General features: G+C 42.1%; 1 protein-coding gene across 1 annotated transcript in view; it reads right to left on the reverse strand.

The window, feature by feature from the left end:
* The window catches only part of IFI35 (interferon induced protein 35), a 721,240-nt gene that overhangs the window by 405,108 nt on the left and 305,129 nt on the right, over positions 1–11,003 (reverse strand). The window lies entirely within an intron of this gene.

Here is an 11,003-nt window from a genome sequence, read left to right on the forward strand (position 1 = left end):
TTTGTAATTGTCCCAGGCTGCATGCAATATTTTCAGTCCTGAATTGCTCTTGTGTGACAGGACGCTCCGTACCCCCATCTTTTAAACCTGTCACCAGGGCAGCAGTTTAGCTCTTATGTATACCGTGTTTTTCTAGCTTGAGCAATGCTGTATGACACCACCCTTAAAGTGTATTATTATTATTATTATTATCATTTATTAACATTTATTTATATAGTGCCTGCATATTCTGTAGCTTTTTACAATTGGAACAACACAGTAAAAAAACAATACTGGGTATTACAGACTGACAGAGGTAAGAGGACCCTGCTCGCAAGCTTACGGTCTATAGGCACTGTATTGTACATCCCAAATAAAAACCTGGTAACATAGAACATTAATATCAGTGGAAATACAACATGTTCTTATTTTTTTTTTTTTAAATCTACATACCAGGTGGGGTGAAAAATGACACAAATTAGTCTCACCTCTCCTCAAACGCCACCACCAGAGTTGTGTTCCCTCTTTGGGGTTGCAGATCTTTTTCAAGGTCTAGCAGAGCTTAACCCCTGCCCGGCTAACTACATGAGACTGATGATGACTCACACACACCAAAGGCCAACAAATTAGTAAATAAGTAGAGGAAAGGACTCTGTCCTTGAAAACAATAAAGTGGCTGAGATAACTGTTATTGTGGAATTTAAATAAGAAAATAGTACAATTTTGGTGCAAAAGATTAGCTGTGCAATAAAAGAGTTTGTCGTTATGATGGAAGGACACAGGCAAATGAAGAGAAATTAAACAGAAAATACCTATATTTTAAAAGTTAAAAAAGTGAGAAGGAAACAAATTAACTGGCATATCCATAAGGTCTCTGTTTACTCAGTATGTATTAGAATACATGGAGTCAGTGTTCAATGTTCCCTGGCTGATGAGGAGATAATACAGAATACCATTTCAGAAAACAGACTCTATGTTATTACACTCCATCCCCCCCTGGACAAATCACTGAACATGAGCAGCTGTTTACCAGATCTAGATGATGATGATGATGAGCATTATTTATTTATAAAGCTCTGACACGCTACACAGCACTGTACACCGTTGACAAATGACATACACTGACATGAAATAAAAGGTAGAGATGGCTCTGCTCGAATTAGCTTACAACCTAAGGATTCATCAAGGCTTGTATCTGCCGATTTTGAGTATGTTGTCCGCAAAATCACTCTGCGCATGCCCAGAATCAAGAGATATGGCCCAGACGGGTGAACGCAGCCTGGACACTGACTGCAGCCTACGATTTCGGGGCGTGAACTGGGTGGTGAAGGGGCGTTTTACTGTAGTGAATTTACAGTAGGAGCATGCCAAACTCAAGCACATCCAGCCACGTCCAAATCCAGCTCAGCGTCTCAAAGCTACTTATTTTTCTACCGTATCTCTTGCTCCGGCTACAGGGTTAGTCTAAGTCCTGATCAGTAGTCTTGACAGTCTCGTATGCATGCTATAACATGTGTTTGCAATCACAAGCACTGTAAAAACTTATTTTATGCTCAGTAGACATTACCAACATTCTAATAAATGTATTTAATGGGAAAAAATATTTGAAAAAAACACTTTTTTATATAAAAAAAAAAACAATTTTAACATTAATGCCTATATTATTAACAGATTACATTAATTCAAGAATGTTTTAATTGTCCTGTGCATTCCTTTCCAAATTTATACTCCACATATTTATTGGACGTATCCTGCAGAGTCTTTTGTAGTAGACCACAGCAGACCTGCCCCCAATTTCAACAGTGCACGTACCTTGAGATCCATACCTTAATGAATACTGGAGTGCGTAAAGCCTAAATACGTGCGTATAGTACTGTGAATGCATGCCTTGATGAATCAGGCCCTGAGAGGTTTCAGGAATACCTGTTACATAAGGAAGCGGAACAACAATTGTAGCACCTCGATAGGAAAATGTGTGTAACTGCAAGGCATCAGCATTATCAGCCGCCAATAATAAAGCAGTCCTTGGTGGATTAGTGAAACAGTTTGGGTGCAACAAGGAGAAGCAGTGGAGATGCAAAATCAGAAAGAGTCACTGTAGAAACCTTAATATAGTCAGCTGCTGTCAAACATTACTGTCCATTACAGTTATGATGATGATGATGATGATGATAATGAAGGAAGACACTACCACATAAACTATAATTAGTGCACAAAACAGATTAATCCAAGTAAACTGAATCTGCAATGATTTTTTGGTATTCTACAAGATGAAATATGCTTCCTGCTAAGTTCAGAGAGATTCAACCCTATCTATGCAAGTCACTGTAGGCAGAAGACTACAACAGCACACTGGAGAGGGACACACAGACATTAGGTTTAGTGCTCAGTCACTGAAATTCTGAATGAAAGAAAATACACTTCTACTGAGAAGTGTGGAAATTATCTCCAAAAGCTAGTGGCCATCCAGTTTATAAAGGTTTGTCTAACTAAGAGGTGTCTAACAAGAGAGGGGGAATCTGTACAAAGTGCACAACCACTGTCATAGTGATAGGAGATAGGGAGAGAGAAAGGGAGAGAGAGAAAGAGGATTCAGAAGAAAAATATTGTCAGCACTCCAGGATTAAGTATGCAGGTATGTTTATTAAATAGCAATAAAATCACCATCACTCAAAATAATACATAAACACAATTTACTAAATAGTGGGAAAGGCTGAGTGTGCTGCTTTAAAAAAAAAAAAAGAGAGTGATATATATATATATATATATATATATACTGTATATTGTGACAAAGGGATTGGTTTGGAAGAGAGGAATCAGTTATTTGGCTGACAGACTGCACTGCAAGGATGCTGACATTAAACACTTATGCGGCATTGTACCTAGTTCAAAGATAAACAGGTGGAGGACATATGTGTGACAAAATAATAGTATAGAGTATGATTTAACTTACATGTTTTGAAGCAGTTTGAAACGGTCTTTTTCCACAGCTAACAGCAAGCTGACAGTGAGAGTAATCAAACAGAGCACCTGTTGAGAGCTCCTTTCTAAAGGTAAGGTGGGAGTGTCACCTGTCCATCAAGTTAGGGCTGTGGGTGGAGTGTAAAGTATTTAAGCCTGTCCTTTTCATTTATATAGTGTCACTGATGCTGAATAAGTCGGCCAGTGTCTAGGGAGTTTGTGTTTGTTTACTTAGCATTAGCGTCACAAGAAAGTGTGGGTAACTTTGTGTTATCTGTTACTTTGCAATCCTGACAATAAAAGCAAAGAACCAAGCAAGAAGTTGTTTGTGTGTGCACCACCAGAAGGCTGCTCATACTATAGTATATATATTAACAGATACGTTTCAAACAAGTTTAAGAACAGTCAGCATAAATTACATTTTTAATCATAGGATTGTATTTCTATGGACAAAGCTAATGCACACACAATACTAATCAGTAATTGTCCTCACTATCCAGAACCTTATTATCAGATAAACAGGTCCACATTAGGGAGTGATTTAATCTGTCACTGATTTCAATATCAATAGTCTTAGTTATTAATATTACAGGTTGCAAGTGTGCACAATAGGCATCTACTGCTTTTTCTGTTGTGGTTCCCACAAACTGGATACTGGTTTTATCAAGGAGTGATGTTACTATTCCAGAATAGAAGATGTGTATACACTTGATAAGCATTGTTTGTGGGGTACTAGCTACCACCTAAAGTTCAGCGCCGTTTGTAAGGAATGTAAATGGCGATATGTGCTGTATTTTGTGTAAAATTGCTTGGTGCTTGCCCAGAACAGGCCTATATGCCAGTGAAAAGAAGTACATCCAGATCATCTTCAAATGCAAAGTCACTTTCGCCAACCTACTATTGGGCGGAACAGGGGAGGGAGGGGGTGTGTGCACGTAGTCAGTGTACAGTAAGGGAGTGCTAAGGTTGAGACCACATACATCTGTCAACTTCAAGCTCTGGGAATCTTTCAGGTATTCCCACTTTCATACTGCCGCCCCTGTAATATCCCGGGTTTTTGAAGCCGGGTTTTTGCCGGGGCTCGGTGCGTCCCAGCTCAGAAACACCATTCATACTGCACCTCGGACCCGGGAATTTCCCGGGTTGACCCCATTCATACTGCACAAGTCTGTGCCCTGGCAATTTGTGGGAGTCATCACCAGAGCAGTTTTCATTGGCTGAAAAATGAAGACTGGATGCTGCTCCAGTGTTTAAATCCTGGCAGACAAATCAATCTCTCTCTCTCTCTTCTCTCTCTCTCTCTCTCTCTCTCTTCTCTCTCTCTCTCTCTCTCTTTTTCTGTGCAACCCGGGTTTTTCCATTCATAGTGCAGGCAACCTGGGTCCGACCCGGGAATTACCCCTCAATAAATCCCGGGTTGAAGACCCGGGTTTTTAGACCCGGGATTTTTGACTTGTACCATTCATACTGCACCAAGACCCGGGTCGTTTGAGCTCGACCCGGGAAAAACCCGGGATTTTGGTGCAGTATGAATGGGGTATATGTGATTTTCAGTCGGATCGCTTGCACCAGCTACAGGTCAGGTGTAAGTGCCGATTGATAGTGATGATAGATGCGTATGTATGCCAGGACATGTGTTTGCAATCAAGAGCAACTGTAAAAATTAATTTTATGTACAGTAGAAAAAAAAGTAAAAAAAATTCACTTTTTAAAATAATTTTTCCTTAATGACTTTATTATTAACAATTTTAATGTATTTAATAATTTCTTTGTACGCTCTGCTGGGACTTTGTATTCCACATATCTATTGGACGTATCCTGCAGTGTATTGTCTGTCAGAGCAGAGTGGACCTAGACCTGTGTTTAACTAGTGACGTTTCTTCAGATCCGCTTCTAGTTGAATACGGACGTGCGGACGCCAGAATTATGTGCATTTTTAAAAAAAAAGTTAAGTTCATTTTGCGTGCCTTAAAGAATCAGGCCCATAATGTCCACAGGTCTCTTCTGGATGGGTATTAGACATACAACACTTAACAACTCCAATATTCCGTTTCAAGTAGCAATGCAGACAGTGTGTTAGAATGGGCCCACATGCTAATACAATTAATAGAAGCTTTGAAACACTAGGCTAGTTACTTTTAACAGAGAGGGACCCAAAAATCATTATTCCTTTACTTTTCACCCCCGCATCCCTTCTTTTTTCCAAAGGCAAATGCTGAAGCACTGATAATTGGGAGGGAGATGTTTATAACCACATTTCTTTTTGAATTTTGGTAGCATATGGGCAGCACGGTGGCTTAGTGGTTAGCACTTCTGCCTCACAGCACTGGGGTCATGAGTTTGATTCCTGACAATGGCCTCTGTGAGGAGTTTGCGTGGGTTTCCTCCGGGTGCTCTGGTTTCCTCCCACACTCCAAGATCATACTGGTAGGTTAATTGGCTGCTATTAAATTGCCCTTAGTCTCTATCTTTGTGTATATTAGGGGATTTAGACTGTAAGCCCCAATGGGGCAGGGACTGATGTGAATGAGTTCTCTGTGCAGCGCTGCGGAATTAGTGGCGCTATATAAATAAATAGATGATGATTGCAAGACCTGTGCTGGCTGCCAAGCTTTTGTGAAAACCTGGAACATGGACTGTGCCCTAATCTAAATAACTATTATGAGCTGGGCTTACATTTTTAATAGAGCTAGAGCTAGATAGGGTGGACACTTCAAATCACAGTCAACACTGAGAACTTGTGCAGGTGCTCTTAGTAGCCACCCTGGCTTAAATATCTCAGATTTGGTAAATGCATTTTAAACAAACGAACACGGCCCAGCATAACAACGTCATGGACAACTGGTCTGTCAATCTGAAGTTTTAGGTGACTAAAGTTCCAGAAAAAAAAAAGTTTTATAAACAGCTATATGTCACACATTGGGGTCTTAGACACACTTATCATGTCTGCTGCTGTTATATGACAGCTATCCTGGTCTCTTGTGGTCGCCTGCGGCAGTCTTGAGCACCACTTCTTCATTTTTAAACTAACACATAGGGGTAAATGTATCAAGCTGAGAGTTTTCTGGCGGGTTTGAAAAGTGGAGATGTTGTCTATAGCAACCAATCAGATTCTAGCTATTATTTTGTAGAATGTACTAAATAAATGACAGCTAGAATCTGATTGGTTTTTCAAACCCACCGGAAAACTCTCAGCTCGATACATTTACCCCCTAATGTTTGTTCTTCTGCATGGATGCGGCCATCTTGGATTCAATCAGTGATACTTCAGGCCACCCAAATATCAGCATTTGTGATCACATGATCTGTGCAACCAATAGGTATTAGGAATACTCTATTTAAACCTGCTGCTGAGATCTGCTCATGGCCAGAACAACAAACTTTCTTTCCTGAGGATAGGTCTTGGCTCCAGGCTCCAGTTGTTTCCAGCTCTGTTTACTGAATACCCAGTATTACGAAGTGATCATCTCTCTGCTAATACCCTGCATTTCCAAATTGCTCATCGTTATGCAAGAATTACGCATTCATCAAGAGTGCTTACCTCGGGTTGGGAATGAAAGAAATACCGACACTTATCCTTCCGACACGAGAATGCCAACAGGCTAAATGCTGGTATTTTAATTTCCCCGATACAGATTAAATATAGACATTGTGATTGCCGACAGTGAAAATGCAGACAGTCACAATGCCGACATTAAAACAGCAATGCCAGTGGGTCCAGTGACTATACAGCCGCCGGACCTGCCGGCAGTAAACAGTATTAAAAATAAATATACCCCTTCCCCAATCATATTAACCCTAGTGCTTTAGGGTTCTAGTGCTCTAGGCTATAAACACGCTCTTATCTCTCCCATCCTAAAAAACCCCACCTCTCCTGCTAACTATCGCCCTATCTCTCTTCTCCCCTATGCCTCCAAACTACTTGAGAGGATTGTCTGCTGCCGCCTCACCAGACACCTCTCGGACCATTCCCTCCTCGACCCTCTCCAATCAGGTTTCTGCCCCCTCCACTCCATTGAAACTGCCCTGGCCAAAGTTACCAATGATCTCCTATTGGCCAAATCCAAGGGTCACTTCTCCCTACTCATCCTCCTCAACGTCTCTGCGGCCTTTGACTCCGTTGACCATCCCCTCCTGCTACAAACTCTTCTCTCTTGGCCTATCTGGGTCTGTCCTAGCCTGGTTCACCTCATACCTAGCTAACTGCTCCTTCTCTGTATCCACGTCTGACTCTTCCTCCCCCCCTCCCCTCTCCCTGTTGGAGTCCCTCAGGGCTCTGTTCTCAGCCCTCTACTCTTTTCGCTCTATACCTCCTCCCTTGGTGCCCTCATCCCCTCCTTCAGTCTTCAGTATCACCTCTATGCTGATGACATTCAACTCTACATCTCCTCACCCGATCGTTCCTCCACCCTCCTCTCTCGTGTATCCGACTGCCTCTCTGCCATCTCCTCCTGGATGTCCTCGCGCTTTCTCAAAATTAACATCTCTAAAACTGAACTCATTGGGCCTGAGTCATTAAGGAGAGCAAAGCATAAAAAAGGAGTAAATGTTCACCGGGACAAACCATGTTACAATGTGAGGGGTGCTAATTGGTTTATTATTTTGCACATAAGTTAAATACTGGATGTTTTTTCATGTAGTACACAAATACTTGATAGCTTTATTTTTGCACTGAAATTTAAAGTTGGTCTAGGACATGCCCTACCCAACTATAAATCTGTCGCCACATTTTAAATTTATCCCCCCTCCAATTCAACATGGTTTTGCCCAGGTGCAGAGTTACTCCTTTTATATGCTTTGCTCTCCTTAATGACTCAAGCCCATTGTCTTTCCTCCCCCCAGGCTCCCCTCCCACTATGACCTCTCTATCACTGTTAACAACAAAACCATCTCCTCTGTCACCCAACTTTGCTCCCTGGGCGTTATCTTCGACTCCTCTCTCTCTTTTGCCCCCCACATTCAATCCCTTGCCCAAGCCTGTCGCTTCCAACTTCGCAACATTGCCCGCATCAGACCCTTCCTGTCTCAGGATGCCACCAAAACCATCATCCACGCACTCATTATCTCCCGTCTCCATTACTGCAACCTTCTCCTTACTGGCCTCCCACTCTTCTACCTTGCCCCCCTCCGCTCTATTCTCAATGCGGCGGCAAGTCTCATCTTCCTCTCTCGCCGCTCCTCCTCCGCATCCCCTCTCTGCCTTGCCCTTCACTGGCTTCCCATCCCCTACAGAATCCTTTTCAAACTCCTGACCACCACGTACAAGGCTCTCTCCCAGTCTACTGCCCCCCTATATCTCTAACCTCCTCTCCATTCACACTCCTGCCCGCTTCCTGCGCTCGGCAAATGACCGTCGCCTCTCCTCCACTCTGGTCACCTCTTTCCACTCCAGAATCCAGGACTTCTCCCGTGCAGCCCCCCTTTACTGGAACGACCTCCCTCACTCCATCCGTCTCTCTCCCAATCTAAGCTCCTTTAAACGGCCACTCAAAACCCACCTGTTCCTTAAAGCCTACCAATCTTCCACTTAACCCGTCCTCCCGGCCCCCTTTCTCTCCCATATACGTCAACTGGCTCCCCTTTGTGCCTGAGTCTTGTTCACCCTCCCTTAGGATGTAAGCTCATTTGAGCAGGGCCCTCTTCCCTCCTGTTTCCATACCTGTTCTTCTGCTCCGTCTTTACTGCATTGGAGCTTCTGAAGTTTTGGTATTTATTGTTTATTTTTCAGTAATGTCTTACCCTGTATAGCCTACTGTTAGTGCAGTGTACGGCGCTGCGGAACTCTTGTGGTGCCTAACAAAAAAAGGATAATAATAATAGTGCTGCCTAACTATTGTAGGTCAGAGGAAAATCGGGAGGACCAACAACATGGGGTCCCCTCGATTCTCCTTCAACCAGCCCTAGGCTTAGCCCCAGGCTGGTCAACATGGGGCTGGATTCCCTAGCGAGTTGGAAATGTGGGCCCCCTCCCTAGGGGTACCCAGCCCCATGCTGACAACACCAGGGCTCTACCCACATCCTTTGGTGGTGAGTGTGGGATAATAAATGGTTAAAAAATTACTTAAATGCTATTTTACATAGATGAACTACACATCCCAGCAACCCAGGCGTGCCGGTGCTTGTAGTACTACAAGCACCAGCATACCCATGGCTGCCAGGGCATGCTGGCACTTGGGGTACCTCAAATATAGTCTATGGATTACTTTTGTTAAAGTTTCTATATGGTTCTTACATTTAGAGATATGATGGGTGTTCACGAACATATTTCACTAATTAAGGGATAGGTTGGAATAATGTCTTTGGTGGAGACAGCACCTAACCGCTTTTAAGATTTTTTTCTTTGATGTGAAAAAAGTGTATTCTAAGGAGAAAGTCAGCCGATGCTTACCTGGGCTTAGGTAGTCTGTGGATATGATCATTAAGTAAATCACTGCCTGAGTAATAGATTCTTGAAAAGAGACATAGTGAATATGTAGAGACTGGCATTATCAACAGATTCCGGAGCCCCACATATTTTAATATTATTTCTAATAGATCTGTCTTCAAGATCATCAAGCTTATCTTTCACTGAATGGACTTTCTCTTGAAGATTCTCGTGTGCAGTTAGAAGCTTTTTACGGGATACCACCAACTTTTCTGATTTCGATTCCACATGACCTTTTCTTTCCTCTAACTCCATGTCATTTCCTTCTGAAGATATGAAGTCCGGATGTTAGCTCAGCTTGAAGAGTTGCTCAGTACTCCCAAGAGGTGAGTCTTGTACAGGGGAAGATCAAGAGATTCCATGTGTAGGCGATTTGTAGTAATAGTGAGCTGAGTAGCTTTAGTGGAAGGTGACTGCGGGTGAAAATTTTTTATTTGGGAAACAGTCTTACTGATTTTCTCTTTCTTAGGACCCACAATTAAAATTTAAGCAAAATACTTGTTTGGACGAATTAAAAAAATTGATTTGCCCAGGTTAAATGCTATTATGACCAATAGATGTGTATGTTATTCACAGCATATACCAAATAGAACAAAAGCTTGTCAAAGTCACTGCATTTATGGTTAAAACGTAATAATTTTGTCAGGATAGGTACCAGATATGTGGGTCAAATTATATCACATTGTCCTAGGTAATTAGTGGATGATCAGCCCTCTGGTGGTGAGTTTGAGTATGACGGACTTGCAATAAAAAACATTTAGTTAGGGCAGTGATAGAGCCAGAGCATACCTCCCAACTGTCCCGATTCCAGCTGGACCGCCACCATTCATAATCTTGTAATTAGTAATTTGTTATTAATAAAACTGCAACTTTTTTGCCAAAAGTTAATACGTGTCCGTGTGGTTATTTGGTTTTACATAAGGTTACACTTACAATATACAAAGCTTAATTAAGGCGAGTGAAAAGAAAGACATTAACCATATGCATTTTATGGTTTAATTTGTGTTTTTAAGATAGATGAATTGTGTTTTGGCAATAGGCAAGTGTATGAGATTGATTCCTTACTATATATCTATGTATTCAGCTATTTGTGCCAATAGATAGTTCCCTTTCCTTCCTGGCCAATCCCCTTCGTGGGTTCCCTATCATTCATGTTATGGATTGAGCAGCCACATTAAGTTGTTCCAACATATACTGTGTGGTTCGCATGGAAAATCCACTATGCTTGTGACAGATACAGCTCCTGATTTTGAAAGCGTTCTATAGTGCAGGCATGCAAAAAAACATAAACTGTGTTTTTGTTTTTAAAGGGGATTGGGATTTTTCCTTGACGATGAATTGGTTGTTGCTGCATTCATTGGCTTATGGTCTAGTTCTGGGCATGTGCAGAGCGATTTTACGCAAAATATGGCACGTATCGGCATTTACGTTCCTTGTTGAATCAGGCCCATGTCATGGGGTGAGAAGGTAAAGGGGAAGTGATCCAGCCCCAGTCTCTGTACAGGAACCTCAGGCGTTTACGAATTTGTGTCGAGAGTTCTAGGCTCTGCAAACCCAGCAACAAAATATTGTCCCTAGCAGGCTTAACCCTCACTTTATAGTGTCCGTTGCCACCATCTCCCCATATAATTATGAAATT

The sequence above is a fragment of the Mixophyes fleayi genome, chromosome 6, assembly GCF_038048845.1.
Source record: "Mixophyes fleayi isolate aMixFle1 chromosome 6, aMixFle1.hap1, whole genome shotgun sequence".
NCBI classification, from domain to species: domain Eukaryota; kingdom Metazoa; phylum Chordata; class Amphibia; order Anura; family Limnodynastidae; genus Mixophyes; species Mixophyes fleayi.